Source organism: Lissotriton helveticus, chromosome 6 (genome assembly GCF_964261635.1).
Source record: "Lissotriton helveticus chromosome 6, aLisHel1.1, whole genome shotgun sequence".
In the NCBI taxonomy this organism is placed as follows: domain Eukaryota; kingdom Metazoa; phylum Chordata; class Amphibia; order Caudata; family Salamandridae; genus Lissotriton; species Lissotriton helveticus.
In genome coordinates, this window is record NC_136067.1 from 258,915,413 (window position 1) to 258,935,591 (window position 20,179).

The following is a 20,179-nucleotide window of genomic DNA, read 5'->3' on the forward strand; positions in this document are numbered from 1 at the left end:
CTTTTCTTTTCCTTTCTGAGACTCCTTGGGACGTCCTCTCAGTAGAAGCTATATCCTTTCTGGAAGAAGACCCAGGAGAACCGACTACGAAGAACAGAAGGCCCTTGACTACCCTATTTTGTTTCTTGTCTATGCCAATGCCAAAATTGATTTGCCTATTAAGCCCCCGAGATTCTTTTTCCGCACGTCCCTCTCACAATAATTTTATCAGAAACATTATGTATTTGCAAAATTAGTGGCCTTTCCAATGGAAAATGTGCTGTGGGTACCAACTATACCAAGCTTTGGTAATATATTTGTGACAATATAATCCTAAATTCACCGCCAGCTACATACTGAACCCTTACTGCTTTCTTGCTGAATGGGCACAGCACAGTTCCTAGCAGTTCAGTTATGTAATATTGATGGTAGCGCCCCCACTATGAAAATTGTTCCAGCTCAGAACTCAGCAAAATGGTGGAGGAGGAGATATGGTACAACAGTCAAAGCTACCAACCTTGTAGCTAGATAACCAAGCCAATGTCTTGGCTTTGGCACAACAGCCTGTGATTCTGAGCAAATCACGTAATAGTCACTTGCCTAAAAAGGTTGACTGGACTGTGGTTCACATGTAAAGGACTATGATTCCCTGGGGCTACTTGTGTGCTGCATAAAACTGCACAAACAAAAATAAGACCTAATAAATCAACACCCAGAAATTGTTTTTTCTTTTAAAAGCGTTTTAACTAAAAAATATGTAAATGCTAAACTTAAAATTACAAATGTACGTAATGAAACCAAACCTCTCTAGCCTTTCTTAAACAAGAGATCTAGGTAAGCAGAGCTCTCAGTGTTGTGTGGAAAAATGCAAACCCATCCTGGCATCTAGCCCAGAGTTCACACTGTAATCCCTATTTCTATTGTATTTATCAGGTGTTCACAATGTACAACAATGTAAAACCCCTTCCTATTTCATTTGGTACAGAGCTAATAATCCAAATCTCCGCCTTATTATATTTTCCAGAGAGTTCTAATGAAGAACCCCCTTCCTGCTGTATTTTTCACAAGGTTATATATATAAAAAAAACAAAGCTGTATTTTTCACAAGGTTATATATATAAAAAACAAAGGTTACAGGGACGTTATAGTTTGGCTCAGATTTCACTCATACTAATCCATAGAAATTAAGCAGTTATAGTAATCTGAGCTAACTATAACTTACACCCCCGCACTGTACTGCTTATGACCTCACATATTACATCACTCATGACATGGTCAGTGACATCATTGATGACATCACTGATGGCATCTCAAATGGCATCAGTGTAAGTATTTTCTAAGAGTTTATGATTGTTAAACATATACTAAACTACTACAAAAGCTAAATTAGTATACTAGGTGATACTAATTCTAACATATATTATTTGAGTGGCTGTGTGACTGTATGTATCCTTGTTTGTTTCAGTGTGTGAGTGACTGTGGGTGTGTGATTAGCTGTGTGGATGAGGGAGTTGCTGTGAGGGTGGCTGTATTGGTGAGTGAGTGAGTGTGTCAGTGGCTGTATAAGTGAGTGGTGGTGTGTAGTGACTGTATGGGTGTCTGAATGGCTGTATGAGTTAGTGACTGGGTGTGTGCGTGCATGTATGGATCAGTGAGTAGCTGTGTTGAGAGGCTGTATGGGTGAGTGGGTGTGCCAGTGACTGTGTAGGTAATAAGTAGGTGTGTGAGTAGCTGTATGGGTGAGTGTGTGGCTATGTGACTGGCTGTATGGGTGAGTGACTAGTTGTATGAGTGGCTGCATGGGTGAGTGAATGGTGGGCAATGGCTCCCATATCATTCACTGGCTAGCGCAAGCCCTACTCACCCACACGCACCCTACCACACTGTTACTCAGAGAGAAGTGGGCAACAGACAGAGGGAGAGACTGGACGGATGGAGAGTGGGCAATGATCTTGGCCGGACCGACGAACGTCCCGCGTAACCCCCGTTTCAAACTCATCCAGTTCTACATTTTACACTGTGCCTACCTCACGTCCGACAAAATAAACAGGTATTTCGCAGCCACTGACACCGCCTGCCAGCGTTGCACTCTGGTGGGGGCGGACCTGCTGCACATGCTCTGGTATTGCCCCGCCATACGGACATACTGGGACGAGGTCACATCCTCGCTCACGCAAAGCACTGACGAACATGTGCCACACACATGGGAGGCCTGTATTTTAGGGCTTTACAGGCGCACAAAACTGAACAAAGTACAGACGAGGTTTTTGGGACATGGCCTGATCACAGCCAAGCGCTTAATCACCAAACACTGGAAAGCCAATGCCCCACCACACATCCGACATTGGCACACGTCCTTTCTTAACTGGGCAGGGGCAGAGAACACAGTACTTATCCGGGAGGAAACAGCTGGCCTCCGGAAATTTCCAATCGCGCAGCTCTGGGAGGACCTCCTCAAGGCCTTCCAGCAAACCTGTCAGGAACAACAAGAGGCACCATGAGGGGAAATGGCCCATTGTCAAAGAAGGGAGGCACCACAAGCGACCACTGCGACTGCCACAGTCCTCCCCCTCTCTCCTCCCCCCTGCCCCCACTTCCCCCCGATGCTAATGCTCCCACCCGCTCGCCACGCCTTTCATACCTGCACTGCGCCACACCCACATCGCTGCTCCTGTTCCGACTAGCTCCCGCTCCACGACCTGCCACTGATGACACACTGACCGCTCCTCCACCCTGGGCGATGATTCCTACACGGCGGTTCCTAGCCATGTCCTTTGGAGAACGGCCCCTGTCTTAGTTGTGTCCTGGAGTCATCTCCCGTGGGCCTCCACCCGGACCCCCCCGCCGCACCCGATCCCCGGACTGTTAACCCACCGCTGCACCTGCGAACATCCCCCCCCTTGCGCGCTGCCAGATGCTATTGTTTACCCCCATAGTTTTACAAGTTCCGGGACTAGTTCCCACACTGGTCATGTTCCCCGACCAGGCCCATTCTTGTTTCTATCGATACTACTCTACACGCCATGGCTATTCCACGGGACAGCACGTAGCCGCTGACACACCATGCTCCTATTACAACGACGTGGCACGACCCACCGTGCAATTGAGGCTTGGGCCGCGGCCTAAAACAATGCCTTATACCACCGGACGGTTGACACCAAGCACCGGCCGCTACCTTAGACGTCTGCACACGCGCTTACCAACTGCTAAACCTGTGGGCAACTACGCCCCAGTTGCACTGGTCGCAACCTGGCGCCATCGCCATCGACATCACATGCTTATACACACGCCTTAGTGAGCTATACTATTTTACACCGACCCGCAACAGGATGGCATCATGAACACATAGCCTTTAGTATCCATACTGATAGTCCTCTCCTGTGGGGATGGATCAAAACTCGAGCGATGCCAACACTGACAAAGCATTGACATGTCTAATCTAACAACAAAATGACAAAATGCATAGACCTGCCTGTTACTGTGCTATGTATTGAAATATGTTCACATGACTCTTTTCTTATGCTACGCCGCCGGACCCCAGGGTTGCCGGCTTATTGGCTGTGTTCACTTGCTAATGTTTCCTGCGATCAATATTACCTGCCGCCGGCCCTGTGGGTAGTCGGCCACTTGCCAAATGTAAGAGTGAACTGAACAATAAAGGTCTTTAAAAAAAAAAATGGGTGACTGAATGGTTATTTGAGTGGCTATACAAGTGAATAAATGGGTGTGTGGGTGGCTCAATGGAGGAGTGAGTGGATGTGTGAGTACTGGTATGGGTCTATGAATGGGTATGTGAGTGGTTCTGTGGATGATGTCATCAGTGCTGTCATTTGAGATGTCATTGGCCATATCATAACTGATGTAATATTTAAGGTCATAAGCAATGCATTATGGGGGCGTACATTATAGTTAGCTCAGGTAACTATAACTGCTGAATTTCCATGGTTTTATATGAGTGAAATCTGAGCCTAACTATAACTTCCCTGTAACCTTTGGTTTTTTCAATGAATTTCTACGGTTATTTTTTATTATATTTCCTAACTATAACGTCTCTGTAAACCTTTGGTTTCTTAAGTTAATTTCTATGGTTTTTTAATTGGTAGTCATGTTTGCAGAGTGGTGGAGAAAGGGGGCGGGCCTCTGACCAGCTCTCAGGAGATCCCCCTGTGTCAGGATTACTGGAGGTAACAGGAGGGCTTCTTGTCCCCCAAGGACCCCCAGCAACCAGGAGGACTTCATCCCCCAAAGCAGTATCGCACAAGGAGGCGCATTGGCAGAGTGGTGGAGAAAGGTGGTGTGGTCTCCGACCAGCTCTCAGCAATTGCACTGTGTGGGACTTACTGGAGGTAACAGGAGGGCTTGTTTGCCCCCAAGGAACCTTAGTAGCCAAATGGACTTCATCCCCCAACCAGTCGTGCTGGGAGGTGCGTTTGCAGAGTGATGGTGTAAGGGAGTGGCACCTCCCAGTGACTTACTGGGCCGGCCTTTTAAAAAAAAATGTTTTTGTTATTAAGGGAGTGCATGGCCCTCTTTCCCTGGGCTGATTTCGCCCTGGGATCCCAACCCCACGACCAGGACTTTTTAACATTTCTTTTAGCTATTTAGGGGAGGGGCCCTGTGCCCCCCTCCCCGGCTAATTTTGACCCCAGGGAAAACAATTTTTCGTAAAAACAATGATTACTAGTAGGGGTGGCCCCATCCCCAGGCCGGTTTCGTCCCCGGGGACCCTATCCCCCGGGGCCTGGCCATTTAGAGATGGGGGAGGGCTTCTATCCTCAGTAATGAAAACTGCACCATTTGGAAAGAAGTGGCTGTACTCTTGCTGTAGCAATGCAATGCTCCCCTCTAAGGTAATTATTACTGCTTACGTGCCCCGATTGGGAAAACATGCCCACCTCAAAGGTAGTTATTACTGCTTACTAGCCCCATCTGGGAAATTGTAGGCAAAACCCGAGCCATTTGCATTAGATGCACTTCCTTGCCCTGCCAGGGGAATTGTACACCAACCCAGTGCCACCTGTATTGGATGCTCTTCTTTTGCAGCTCTTACATTATTAGAGAAAGATCTTCCTGGTGCTTGAGAACAGTCGCAGATAGGTTGTGAAACAGGTAAATTAAAGTGCTATAATACTGGAAAAGGCTTTGATGACATGCTTGTTGGATAATACTCAAGAGATGAAAATCACACACCTTAGCAATGTTTCTAGGTCTTGCATCAGCTTCAATGGAGTGCCTTCCCACATTGTATGCTCTGATGTCACTGTGTAAAGCAAAATCTTCTTTTAAGATGCCCCAGGATAGCTTTCACAGGTGCGGGTATACAGTGCCCTCTGTGTGTTCAATAAGGTTCCTCACCATGACATTCTCCCTTCTTTACCTGTTCTCCATGTCCTTGCACTTATCCATGACCACTTGTGTCTGTCACTTTAAGAGTGCCGCAGTAGAATGCATTCATTGGTCAGTTTTCTCATTTGCTTTATGTTGGCCCTTAGTGGCCTTCAGGTTCTGGTTCATTGAATAACTCCAAGAGGTCTTTGCACAGATCAACCCTTAGGTTATTTGGTTTGATTGAGTTTGGTAATGGCTTGAGTAGTTTTAGTCGGCATTATGTTTGCTGGCCTTAAATACCATGCCAGCTGGATGCATTTGTCAATGTCTGCCAGTGTTGGCTTTTTGTGGTTTCTTCATTAACGAAAATCACCACTGGTACACTCCACACCAACACATTCCAGCCACCATTCAGCCGTTAGGTGGCTCACACATGTGCTCCCAGCTGGCCTCGCTGAGGGCATCACCACCCCACACTGCTTGACCTACACAGGAGTTTTCACAAGTTTGTTTTTTTCCCTTCAGATGCCCTCTTCCTTGGGACCTATTTGACTGCTGTCCAGAATTTCCAGCACTCAGTTCTAGGCTGCTCTCGGGCAGGTCTTGATTTCATCTAATTATTTTGATCTCATATTCTCTTCACCTCACCATAGGTGAGTTTGGTAACCAATGCTTATTAGAGACACTTTTAACTGGTAGAGGCTGCAAGCGGCCACCAAACCCCTTATAGACAATTCTGATATCCAAGCTACTCAAAGGCCAACACAAGAGCAACGTCTTCTTAGGAAGGTTTTCACAGGGTCATCCCATGTCCCCAATTCGTCCAGTGCTCCTGTTCATCACAAGCCTTCTCTTAGTAGACCGCACAGTGCTTCAGTTCAAGTTCTTTGCACTTTAGGAAGGACCACACTGGATATGTAACCTCACCACACGTTCTCCTGCCCAACATGCTGTTATCATTTCAAGCTTTTTTAGTCTAATTTCCACTCCATCAACTGAATCACTTTAATAGATGGTCCCATTTTATAAACTGATACCAAGATGGCAAACATTTATTTAGACTCTGAAATTTATTGTCTTGCTTTTGCGCAAGGCAGAATGATGGCAGGCATGCCACACCCAAGATAGCACGAACCAGTCCGGCTTTTGATGGGTACAGGTCTGCTTGGTTTCCACACATATAGTAATGCCCAGTTTGCTTAGAAACACTACTATGGTTGACCAACACACCAGAAGGAAATATTTCTAGGAATATCAATGTAGTTGAAAATCATAAAGGGAATGGGTTCTATGTGTTTGGGAATTGTCACATTGTGCTCTCTGCATTCCCATAAGGTGCTGCCATTTCTTTAATCACAAACTAGTCCATGGGCAAAAGACAGATGAAGATAAGGGGAAAAATCTCATGATCAGGAAAAGGCACAGTCAGTTCCTTAAGGGTGACACAAGTGGTGTAATTATTGCATGGGAGCAAGATGTGGCTACATGGTGAAAATGGCCCACAAGTGCTGGCGATCTCGGCCAATCTTTGTCTGATACAATTAAAATATTTTCATAGGAATTGTTACAGCCCAGAAAGTCTGTGGAAGATGGACAAGTGGCCCTTTTCAAGTTGTCTAAGGTGCCATAAAGCAAACAGGAGTTGTGTCCATGTAGAGTGGGAATATCCAGTAATCGGAGAGTAATGTGGTTTTATGTAAAATGTATAATGATAGCAGTGAGGTGAGGGACCCCTTTACTTAAACCCAAAAGTAGTGATCCCGGGGAGTATTAAAAATGTATCAAAAAGAGGGGGAGAGTGAGAGGATATGCTAGGTTTGTCCTCCACAACAAGTATTACATCACAAAAAAGAAACCCCGCTATGTCAAGTGGACTAACCCTCCACTGGAGAAAACAGAGTACTTTAGAGATGATGCAATGATATAATTACATAATCTCTAAAGTGGATCCACATAGTCCATAGGTCGCAGCACGCCCCGCTCCTTTGCGCAACGGGCTGGACTCTATGATGAAGCATGCCACCAAGGGGTAACCCGGGTGAGTGAGGGTTTTACAAGAAAACTCTGTTTTCTCCAGTAGAGGGTTAGTCCGCTTGACATAGTTGGGTTTCTTTTTTAGTGATAGAGTATTAGACACTAGAGATAGGCCTCCATGTAGCTATAGAGGAATACTATACACTACTGGAGATGATACAGGGCAGGTGAATGGCAATGAGGTTGAGATCACATCTCCCACATTAAAGAAGCAGTCTATAGGATTCTGGGTAAAGTCTGACTCTGTTGTAGGAATTGAGAGCCTGCGAAGAGGGGGTAGAGGGAGGGGCCAGTCATGCTGTTGAACCTTAATAAGGGTCCACAGGGCAGCCAGAGGCTATTGGGCCAACACAGTGGTGGTTAAAGACCTTTGATACTAGTGTCCTGGAACCCATCCTTCTTTGGCTCTGTAAATTGTGTAAGATACACATGGGCGTAGTTCCAGGGGGTGTTATTTGGGGTGATGCACCCCCCTGACAATGTACTTTGTAGTAAATAGTTGGGTACTAGTGCTTTAAGTCGAGTAATGTGAAGTGTTTGTCAAATTTCACCTGGGATTTGTACATGCCCACACTGACAAAAACACACTAACTCTCTCTCATCTATGTTTTGAAGGCATTAAAAAATGTCGCTTCATTTTAAAAATATTGTGTTTTAAGTACCCCTAACAATCCACACGCCTCTCTCTTTCCATTGTCCCTTAAGCCACCCCTCATGTCCTGTTTCTCATATAATGTGTTTTAACAAGATGTCCCAGTGTGATTGTTGGGAAATACCCCCCCAATCATACTTACCAGGCTATGCCCCCACAAGTGCAACCCTATCTGCATTTGACTCAGAGAGTAGTAAGGGCTGGCAGTCACAGGTTTCTCAGTGAGGTGTGGTGTGGGTGGGGCTCAGAACTCAACAATCAACTGACATTCACAATAATGTCAATTTCCAGCCCAGTACTTGTCTTTTTAGAAAATAAAGTCTTTTTTTTATCACACAACAATTTATGGTAGAAACATAAAAAGGGATAGGGTACCGATTTTAATACCCCACAAGTCAAAGACACAATTGGTTTACTCATTTGCTTGTTGCTGCTACCCCTACTGGCGTAGTGGGTAGAAATTCAGCCTTTCAGATCTTCATGCTTGACTGACAGAAACTCAGAGATCCCTGTTGCCCAGGTGCAGTCATTTCAAGGTCATTTAGTAGACTGGAAGTCCATGTCTATCTATATGTAGCATTGCCATTGATTGTCCTTGAATCACAAATGGCACAGCTGCTGACTTGCTGGGTCGGTACAAAAGGGGGTGGTGATGGACGGAGCATCTGAACCAATCAAACGCTCACACCCAGTAAAAAGATCTGGGTTTGATCCATCACCGTTCTTTAGCCCACTCGGCCACCCCAGTTCAGACATGGCTATATGCAAATCAGTCTGTCCCTGTGCCTCATGGGAACAGTCCAGCCCGAACTGCCAAGCCATGCCTTCCCTGGAACGGAAACAAGCTTCCGAGGACCGGTTTCTGGCATTACAGCCGTCTTCAACCCGGCTTGCTTGAATCCAGTGGCAAAGTGAGCAAGAGACTCACATCTGAGTATACCCTGCCACACTTATGGCGGCCAAAAGCGGTACAAAAGGGGGTGGTGATGGACAGAGCATCTGAACCAATCAAACACTCACACCTAGTCAAAAGATCTGGGTTTGATCCATCACCATTCTTTAGCCCACTCTGCCACCCCAGTTCTGACATGGCTATATGCAAATCAGTCTGACCCTGTGCCTCATGGGAACAGTCCAGCCCGAACTGCCAAGCCATGCCTTCCCTGGACCGGAAAAAAGCTTCTGAGGACCGGTTTCTGGCATTACAGCCGTCTTCAGCCCGGCTTGCTTGAATCCAGTGGCAAAGTGAGCAAGGGACTCATGTCTGAGCATACCCTGCCACACTTATGGCGGCCAAAAGCGGTACAAAAGGGGGTGGTGATGGACGGAGCATCTGAACTAATCAAACACTCACACCCAGTCAAAAGATCTGGGTTTGATCCATCACCGTTCTTTAGCCCACTCTGCCAGCCCAGTTCAGACATGGCTATATGCAAATCAGTCTGACCCTGTGCCTCATGGGAACAGTCCAGCCCGAACTGCCAAGCCATGCCTTCCCTGGACCGGAAACAAGCTTCCGAGGACCGGTTTCTGGCATTACAGCCGTCTTCAGCCCGGCTTGCTTGAATCCAGTGGCAAAGTAAGCAAGGGACTCACGTCTGAGCATACCCTGCCACACTTATGGCGGCCAAAAGCAGTACAAAAGGCAGTGGTGATGGACGGAGCATCTGAACCAATCAAACACTCACACCCAGTCTAAAGATCTGGGTTTGATCCATCACCGTTCTTTAGCCCACTCTGCTACCCAAGTTCAGACATGGCTATATGCAAATCAGTCTGACCCTGTGCCTCATGGGAACAGTCCAGCCCGAACTGCCAAGCCATGCCTTCCCTGGACCGGAAACAAGCTTCCGAGGACCGGTTTCTGGCATTACAGCCGTCTTCAGCCCGGCTTGCTTGAATCCAGTGGCAAAGTGAGCAAGGGACTCACGTCTGAGCATACCCTGCCACACTTATGGCGGCCAAAAGCGGTACAAAAGGGGGTGGTGAGGGACGGAGCATCTGAACCAATCAAACACTCACACCCAGTCAAAAGATCTGGGTTTGATCCATCACCGTTCTTTAGCCCACTCTGCCACCCCAGTTCAGACATGGCTATATGCAAATCAGTCTGACCCTGTGCCTCATGGGAACAGTCCAGCCCGAACTGCCAAGCCATGCCTTCCCTGGACCGGAAACAAGCTTCCGAGGACCGGTTTCTGGCCTTACAGCAGTCTTCAGCCCGGCTTGCTTGAATCCAGTGGCAAAGTGAGCAAGGGACTCACGTCTGAGCATACCCTGCCACACTTATGGCGGCCAAAAGCGGTACAAAAGGGGGTGGTGATGGACGGAGCATTTGAACCAATCAAACACTCACACCCAGTCAAAAGCTCTGGGTTTGATCCATCACCGTTTTTTAGCCCACTCTGCCACCCCAGTTCAGACATGGCTATATGCAAATCAGTCTGACCCTGTGCCTCATGGGAACAGTCCAGCCCGAACTGCCAAGCCATGCCTTCCCTGGACCGGAAACAAGCTTCCGAGGACCGGCTTCTGGCATTACAGCCATCTTCAGCCCGGCTTGCTTGAATCCAGTGGCAAAGTGAGCAAGGGACTCACGTCTGAGCATATCCTGCCACACCTATGGCGGCCAAAAGCGGTACAAAAGGGGGTGGTGATGGACGGAGCATCTGAACCAATTAAACATTCACACCCAGTCAAAAGATCTGGGTTTGATCCATCACCGTTCTTTAGCCCACTCTGCCACCCCAGTTCAGACATGGCTATATGCAAATCAGTCTGACCCTGTGCCTCATGGGAACAGTCCAGCCCGAACTGCCAAGCCATGCCTTCCCTGGACCGGAAACAAGCTTCCGAGGACCGGTTTCTGGCATTACAGCCGTCTTCAGCCCGGCTTGCTTGAATCCAGTGGCAAAGTGAGCAAGGGACTCACGTCTGAGCATACCCTGCCACACTTATGGCGGCCAAAAGCGGTACAAAAGGGGGTGGTGATGGACGGAGCATCTGAACCAATCAAACACTCACACCCAGTCAAAAGATCTGGGTTTGATCAATCACCGTTCTTTAGCCCACTCTGCCAACCCAGTTCAGACATGGCTATATGCAAATCAGTCTGACCCTGTGCCTCATGGGAACAGTCCAGCCCGAACTGCAAAGTCATGCCTTCCCTGGACCGGAAACAAGCTTCCGAGGACCGGTTTCTGGCATTACAGCCGTCTTCAGCTCGTCTTGCTTGAATCCAGTGGCAAAGTGAGCAAAGGACTCACGTCTGAGCATACCCTGCCACACTTATGCGGCCAAAAGCGGTACAAAAGGGGGTGGTGATGGACGGAGCATCTGAACCAATCAAACACTCACACCCTGTCAAAAGGTCTGGGTTTGATCCATCACCGTTCTTTAGCCCACTCTGCCACCCCAGTTCCGACATGGCTATATGCAAATCAGTCTGACCCTGTGCCTCATGGGAACAGTCCAGCCCGAACTGCCAAGCCATGCCTTCCCTGGACTGAAAACAAGGTTCCGAGGACCGGTTTCTGGCATTACAGCCGTTTTCAGCCCGGCTTGCTTGAATCCAGAGGCAAAGTGAGCAAGGGACTCGTGTCTGAGCATACCCTGCCACACTTATGGCGGCCAAAAGCGGTACAAAAGGGGGTGGTAATGGACGGAGCATCTGAACCAATCAAACACTCACACCCAGTCAAAAGATCTGGGTTTGATCCATCACCGTTCGTTAGCCCACTCTGCCACCCCAGTTCAGACATGGCTATATGCAAATCAGTCTGACCCTGTGCCTCTTGGGAACAGTCCAGCCCGAACTGCCAAGCCATGCCTTCCCCGGACCGGAAACAAGCTTCCGAGGACCGGTTTCTGGCATTACAGCCATCTTCAGCCCGGCTTGCTTGAATCCAGTGGCAAAGTGAGCAAGGGACTCACGTCTGAGCATTCCCTGCCACACTTATGGCGGCCAAAAGCAGTACAAGAGGGGGTGGTGATGGACGGAGCATCTGAACCAATCAAACACTCACACCCAGTCAAAAGATCTGGGTTTGATCCATCACCGTTCTTTAGCCCACTCTGCCACCCCAGTTCAGACATGGTTATATGCAATTCAGTCTGACCCTGTGCCTCATGGGAACAGTCCAGCCCGAACTGCCAAGCCATGCCTTCCCTGGACCGGAAAGAAGCTTCCGAGGACCGGTTTCTGGCATTACAGCCGTCTTCAGCCCGGCTTGCTTGAATCCAGTGGCAAAGTGAGCAAGGGACGCACGTCTGAGTATACCCTGCCACACTTATGGCGGCCAAAAGCAGTACAAGAGGGGGTGGTGATGGACGGAGCATCTAAACCAATCAAACACTCACACCCAGTCAAAAGATCTGGGTTTGATCCATCACCGTTCTTTAGCCCACTCTGCTACCCAAGTTCAGACATGGCTATATGCAAATCAGTCTGACCCTGTGCCTCATGGGAACAGTCCAGCCCGAACTGCCAAGCCATGCCTTCCCTGGACCGGAAACAAGCTTCCGAGGACCGGTTTCTGGCATTACAGCCGTCTTCAGCCCGGCTTGCTTGTATCCAGGGGCAAAGTGAGCAAGGGACTCACATCTGAGCATACCCTGCCACACTTATGGCGGCCAAAAGCGGTACAAAAGGGGGTGGTGATGGACGGAGCATCTGAACCAATCAAACACTCACACCCAGTCAAAAGATCTGGGTTTGATCCATCACCGTTTTTTAGCCCACTCTGCCACCCCAGTTCAGACATGGCTATATGCAAATCAGTCTGACCCTGTGCCTCATGGGAACAATCCAGCCCGAACTGCCAAGCCATGCCTTCCCTGGACCGGAAAAAGCTTCCGAGGACCGGTTTCTGGCATTACAGCCGTCTTCAGCCCGGCTTGCTTGAATCCAGTGGCAAAGTGAGCAAGGGACTCACGTCTGAGCATACCCTGCCACACTTATGGCGGCCAAAAGCGGTACAAAAGGGGGTGGTGAGGGACGGAGCATCTGAACCAATCAAACACTCACACCCAGTCAAAAGATCTGGGTTTGATCCATCACCGTTCTTTAGCCCACTCTGCCACCCCAGTTCAGACATGGCTATATGCAAATCAGTCTGACCCTGTGCCTCATGGGAACAGTCCAGCCCGAACTGCCAAGCCATGCCTTCCCTGGACCGGAAACAAGCTTCCGAGGACCGGTTTCTGGCCTTACAGCAGTCTTCAGCCCGGCTTGCTTGAATCCAGTGGCAAAGTGAGCAAGGGACTCACGTCTGAGCATACCCTGCCACACTTATGGCGGCCAAAAGCGGTACAAAAGGGGGTGGTGATGGACGGAGCATTTGAACCAATCAAACACTCACACCCAGTCAAAAGCTCTGGGTTTGATCCATCACCGTTTTTTAGCCCACTCTGCCACCCCAGTTCAGACATGGCTATATGCAAATCAGTCTGACCCTGTGCCTCATGGGAACAGTCCAGCCCGAACTGCCAAGCCATGCCTTCCCTGGACCGGAAACAAGCTTCCGAGGACCGGCTTCTGGCATTACAGCCATCTTCAGCCCGGCTTGCTTGAATCCAGTGGCAAAGTGAGCAAGGGACTCACGTCTGAGCATATCCTGCCACACCTATGGCGGCCAAAAGCGGTACAAAAGGGGGTGGTGATGGACGGAGCATCTGAACCAATCAAACATTCACACCCAGTCAAAAGATCTGGGTTTGATCCATCACCGTTCTTTAGCCCACTCTGCCACCCCAGTTCAGACATGGCTATATGCAAATCAGTCTGACCCTGTGCCTCATGGGAACAGTCCAGCCCGAACTGCCAAGCCATGCCTTCCCTGGACCGGAAACAAGCTTCCGAGGACCGGTTTCTGGCATTACAGCCGTCTTCAGCCCGGCTTGCTTGAATCCAGTGGCAAAGTGAGCAAGGGACTCACGTCTGAGCATACCCTGCCACACTTATGGCGGCCAAAAGCGGTACAAAAGGGGGTGGTGATGGACGGAGCATCTGAACCAATCAAACACTCACACCCAGTCAAAAGATCTGGGTTTGATCAATCACCGTTCTTTAGCCCACTCTGCCAACCCAGTTCAGACATGGCTATATGCAAATCAGTCTGACCCTGTGCCTCATGGGAACAGTCCAGCCCGAACTGCAAAGTCATGCCTTCCCTGGACCGGAAACAAGCTTCCGAGGACCGGTTTCTGGCATTACAGCCGTCTTCAGCTCGGCTTGCTTGAATCCAGTGGCAAAGTGAGCAAAGGACTCACGTCTGAGCATACCCTGCCACACTTATGCGGCCAAAAGCGGTACAAAAGGGGGTGGTGATGGACGGAGCATCTGAACCAATCAAACACTCACACCCTGTCAAAAGGTCTGGGTTTGATCCATCACCGTTCTTTAGCCCACTCTGCCACCCCAGTTCCGACATGGCTATATGCAAATCAGTCTGACCCTGTGCCTCATGGGAACAGTCCAGCCCGAACTGCCAAGCCATGCCTTCCCTGGACTGAAAACAAGGTTCCGAGGACCGGTTTCTGGCATTACAGCCGTTTTCAGCCCGGCTTGCTTGAATCCAGAGGCAAAGTGAGCAAGGGACTCGTGTCTGAGCATACCCTGCCACACTTATGGCGGCCAAAAGCGGTACAAAAGGGGGTGGTAATGGACGAAGCATCTGAACCAATCAAACACTCACACCCAGTCAAAAGATCTGGGTTTGATCCATCACCGTTCTTTAGCCCACTCTGCCACCCCAGTTCAGACATGGCTATATGCAAATCAGTCTGACCCTGTGCCTCTTGGGAACAGTCCAGCCCGAACTGCCAAGCCATGCCTTCCCCGGACCGGAAACAAGCTTCCGAGGACCGGTTTCTGGCATTACAGCCATCTTCAGCCCGGCTTGCTTGAATCCAGTGGCAAAGTGAGCAAGGGACTCACGTCTGAGCATTCCCTGCCACACTTATGGCGGCCAAAAGCAGTACAAGAGGGGGTGGTGATGGACGGAGCATCTGAACCAATCAAACACTCACACCCAGTCAAAAGATCTGGGTTTGATCCATCACCGTTCTTTAGCCCACTCTGCCACCCCAGTTCAGACATGGTTATATGCAATTCAGTCTGACCCTGTGCCTCATGGGAACAGTCCAGCCCGAACTGCCAAGCCATGCCTTCCCTGGACCGGAAAGAAGCTTCCGAGGACCGGTTTCTGGCATTACAGCCGTCTTCAGCCCGGCTTGCTTGAATCCAGTGGCAAAGTGAGCAAGGGACGCACGTCTGAGTATACCCTGCCACACTTATGGCGGCCAAAAGCAGTACAAGAGGGGGTGGTGATGGACGGAGCATCTAAACCAATCAAACACTCACACCCAGTCAAAAGATCTGGGTTTGATCCATCACCGTTCTTTAGCCCACTCTGCCACCCCAGTTCAGACATGGTTATATGCAAATCAGTCTGACCCTGTGCCTCATGGGAACAGTCCAGCCCGAACTGCCAAGCCATGCCTTCCCTGGACCGGAAACAAGCTTCCGAGGACCGGTTTCTGGCATTACAGCCGTCTTCAGCCCGGCTTGCTTGAATCCAGTGGCAAAGTGAGCAAGGGACACACGTCTGAGCATACCCTGCCACACATATGGCGGCCAAAAGCGGTACAAAAGGGGGTGGTGATGGACAGAGCATCTGAACCAATCAAACACTCACACCCAGTCAAAAGATCTAGGTTTGATCCATCACCGTTCTTTAGCCCACTCTGCCACCCCAGTTCAGACATGGCTATATGCAAATCAGTCTGACCCTGTGCCTCATGGGAACAGTCCAGCCCGAACTGCCAAGCCATGCCTTCCCTGGACCGGAAACAAGCTTCCGAGGACCAGTTTCTGGCATTACAGCCGTCTTCAGCCCGGCTTGCTTGAATCCAGTGGCAAAGTGAGCAAGGGACTCACGTCTGAGCATACCCTGCCACACTTATGGCGGCCAAAAGCGGTACAAAAGGGGGTGGTGATGGACGGAGCATCTGAATCAATCAAACACTCACACCCAGTCAAAAGATCTGGGTTTGATCCATCACCGTTCTTTAGCCCACTCTGCCACCCCAGTTCAGACATGGCTATATGCAAATCAGTCTGACCCTGTGCCTCATGGGAACAGTCCAGCCCGAACTGCCAAGCCATGCCTTCCCTGGACCGGAAACAAGCTTCCGAGGACCGGTTTCTGGCCTTACAGCAGTCTTCAGCCCGGCTTGCTTGAATCCAGTGGCAAAGTGAGCAAGGGACTCACGTCTGAGCATACCCTGCCACACTTATGGCGGCCAAAAGCGGTACAAAAGGGGGTGGTGATGGACGGAGCATTTGAACCAATCAAACACTCACACCCAGTCAAAAGCTCTGGGTTTGATCCATCACCGTTTTTTAGCCCACTCTGCCACCCCAGTTCAGACATGGCTATATGCAAATCAGTCTGACCCTGTGCCTCATGGGAACAGTCCAGCCCGAACTGCCAAGCCATGCCTTCCCTGGACCGGAAACAAGCTTCCGAGGACCGGCTTCTGGCATTACAGCCATCTTCAGCCCGGCTTGCTTGAATCCAGTGGCAAAGTGAGCAAGGGACTCACGTCTGAGCATATCCTGCCACACCTATGGCGGCCAAAAGCGGTACAAAAGGGGGTGGTGATGGACGGAGCATCTGAACCAATCAAACATTCACACCCAGTCAAAAGATCTGGGTTTGATCCATCACCGTTCTTTAGCCCACTCTGCCACCCCAGTTCAGACATGGCTATATGCAAATCAGTCTGACCCTGTGCCTCATGGGAACAGTCCAGCCCGAACTGCCAAGCCATGCCTTCCCTGGACCGGAAACAAGCTTCCGAGGACCGGTTTCTGGCATTACAGCCGTCTTCAGCCCGGCTTGCTTGAATCCAGTGGCAAAGTGAGCAAGGGACTCACGTCTGAGCATACCCTGCCACACTTATGGCGGCCAAAAGCGGTACAAAAGGGGGTGGTGATGGACGGAGCATCTGAACCAATCAAACACTCACACCCAGTCAAAAGATCTGGGTTTGATCAATCACCGTTCTTTAGCCCACTCTGCCAACCCAGTTCAGACATGGCTATATGCAAATCAGTCTGACCCTGTGCCTCATGGGAACAGTCCAGCCCGAACTGCAAAGTCATGCCTTCCCTGGACCGGAAACAAGCTTCCGAGGACCGGTTTCTGGCATTACAGCCGTCTTCAGCTCGGCTTGCTTGAATCCAGTGGCAAAGTGAGCAAAGGACTCACGTCTGAGCATACCCTGCCACACTTATGCGGCCAAAAGCGGTACAAAAGGGGGTGGTGATGGACGGAGCATCTGAACCAATCAAACACTCACACCCTGTCAAAAGGTCTGGGTTTGATCCATCACCGTTCTTTAGCCCACTCTGCCACCCCAGTTCCGACATGGCTATATGCAAATCAGTCTGACCCTGTGCCTCATGGGAACAGTCCAGCCCGAACTGCCAAGCCATGCCTTCCCTGGACTGAAAACAAGGTTCCGAGGACCGGTTTCTGGCATTACAGCCGTTTTCAGCCCGGCTTGCTTGAATCCAGAGGCAAAGTGAGCAAGGGACTCGTGTCTGAGCATACCCTGCCACACTTATGGCGGCCAAAAGCGGTACAAAAGGGGGTGGTAATGGACGAAGCATCTGAACCAATCAAACACTCACACCCAGTCAAAAGATCTGGGTTTGATCCATCACCGTTCTTTAGCCCACTCTGCCACCCCAGTTCAGACATGGCTATATGCAAATCAGTCTGACCCTGTGCCTCTTGGGAACAGTCCAGCCCGAACTGCCAAGCCATGCCTTCCCCGGACCGGAAACAAGCTTCCGAGGACCGGTTTCTGGCATTACAGCCATCTTCAGCCCGGCTTGCTTGAATCCAGTGGCAAAGTGAGCAAGGGACTCACGTCTGAGCATTCCCTGCCACACTTATGGCGGCCAAAAGCAGTACAAGAGGGGGTGGTGATGGACGGAGCATCTGAACCAATCAAACACTCACACCCAGTCAAAAGATCTGGGTTTGATCCATCACCGTTCTTTAGCCCACTCTGCCACCCCAGTTCAGACATGGTTATATGCAATTCAGTCTGACCCTGTGCCTCATGGGAACAGTCCAGCCCGAACTGCCAAGCCATGCCTTCCCTGGACCGGAAAGAAGCTTCCGAGGACCGGTTTCTGGCATTACAGCCGTCTTCAGCCCGGCTTGCTTGAATCCAGTGGCAAAGTGAGCAAGGGACGCACGTCTGAGTATACCCTGCCACACTTATGGCGGCCAAAAGCAGTACAAGAGGGGGTGGTGATGGACGGAGCATCTAAACCAATCAAACACTCACACCCAGTCAAAAGATCTGGGTTTGATCCATCACCGTTCTTTAGCCCACTCTGCCACCCCAGTTCAGACATGGTTATATGCAAATCAGTCTGACCCTGTGCCTCATGGGAACAGTCCAGCCCGAACTGCCAAGCCATGCCTTCCCTGGACCGGAAACAAGCTTCCGAGGACCGGTTTCTGGCATTACAGCCGTCTTCAGCCCGGCTTGCTTGAATCCAGTGGCAAAGTGAGCAAGGGACACACGTCTGAGCATACCCTGCCACACATATGGCGGCCAAAAGCGGTACAAAAGGGGGTGGTGATGGACAGAGCATCTGAACCAATCAAACACTCACACCCAGTCAAAAGATCTAGGTTTGATCCATCACCGTTCTTTAGCCCACTCTGCCACCCCAGTTCAGACATGGCTATATGCAAATCAGTCTGACCCTGTGCCTCATGGGAACAGTCCAGCCCGAACTGCCAAGCCATGCCTTCCCTGGACCGGAAACAAGCTTCCGAGGACCAGTTTCTGGCATTACAGCCGTCTTCAGCCCGGCTTGCTTGAATCCAGTGGCAAAGTGAGCAAGGGACTCACGTCTGAGCATACCCTGCCACACTTATGGCGGCCAAAAGCGGTACAAAAGGGGGTGGTGATGGACGGAGCATCTGAATCAATCAAACACTCACACCCAGTCAAAAGACCTGGGTTTAATTCATCACCGTTCTTTGGCCCATTCTGCCACCCCAGTTTAGACATGGCTATATGCAAATCAGTCTGTCCCTGTGCCTCATCGGAACAATCCAGCCCGAACTGCCAAGCCATGCCTTCCCTGGACCGGAAACAAGCTTCCGAGGACCGGTTTCTGGCATTACAGCCGTCTTCAGCCTGGCTTGCTTGAATCCAGTGGCAAAGTGAGCAAGGAACTCGCGTCTGAGCATACCCTTCCACACTTATGGTGGCCAAAAGCGGTACAAAAGGGGGTGGTGATGGACGGAGCATCTGAATCAATCAAACACTCACACCCAGTCAAAAGACCTGGGTTTAATTCATCACCGTTCTTTAGCCCATTCTGCCACCCCAGTTTAGACATGGCTATATGCAAATCAGTCTGTCCCTGTGCCTCATCGGAACAATCCAGCCCGAACTGCCAAGCCATGCCTTCCCTGGACCGGAAACAAGCTTCCGAGGACCGGTTTCTGGCATTACAGCCGTCTTCAGCCCGGCTTGCTTGAACCCAGTGGCAAAGTGAGCAAGGGACTCACGTCTGAGCATACCCTGCCACACTTATGGCGGCCAAAAGCGGTACAAAAGGGGGTGGTGATGGACGGAGCATCTGATCCAATCAAACACTCACACCCAGTCAAAAGATCTGGGTTTGATCCATCACCGTTCTTTAGCCCACTCTGCCACCCCAGTTCAGACATGGCTATATGCAAATCAGTCTGACCCTGTGCCTCATGGGAACAGTCCAGCCCGAACTGCGGAGCCATGCCTTCCGTGGACCGGAAACAAGCTTCCGAGGACCGGTTTCTGGCATTAAAGCCGTCTTCAGCCCGGCTTGCTTGAATCCAGTGGCAAAGTGAGCAAGGGACTCACGTCTGAGCATACCCTGCCACACTTATGGCGGCCAAAAGCGGTACAAAAGGGGGTGGTGATGGACGGAGCATCTGAACCAATCAAACACTCACACCCAGTCAAAAGATCTGGGTTTGATCCATCACCGTTCTTTAGCCCACTCTGCCACCCCAGTTCAGACATGGCTATATGCAAATCAGTCTGACCCTGTGCCTCATGGGAACAGTCCAGCCCGAACTGCCAAGCCATGCCTTCCCTGGA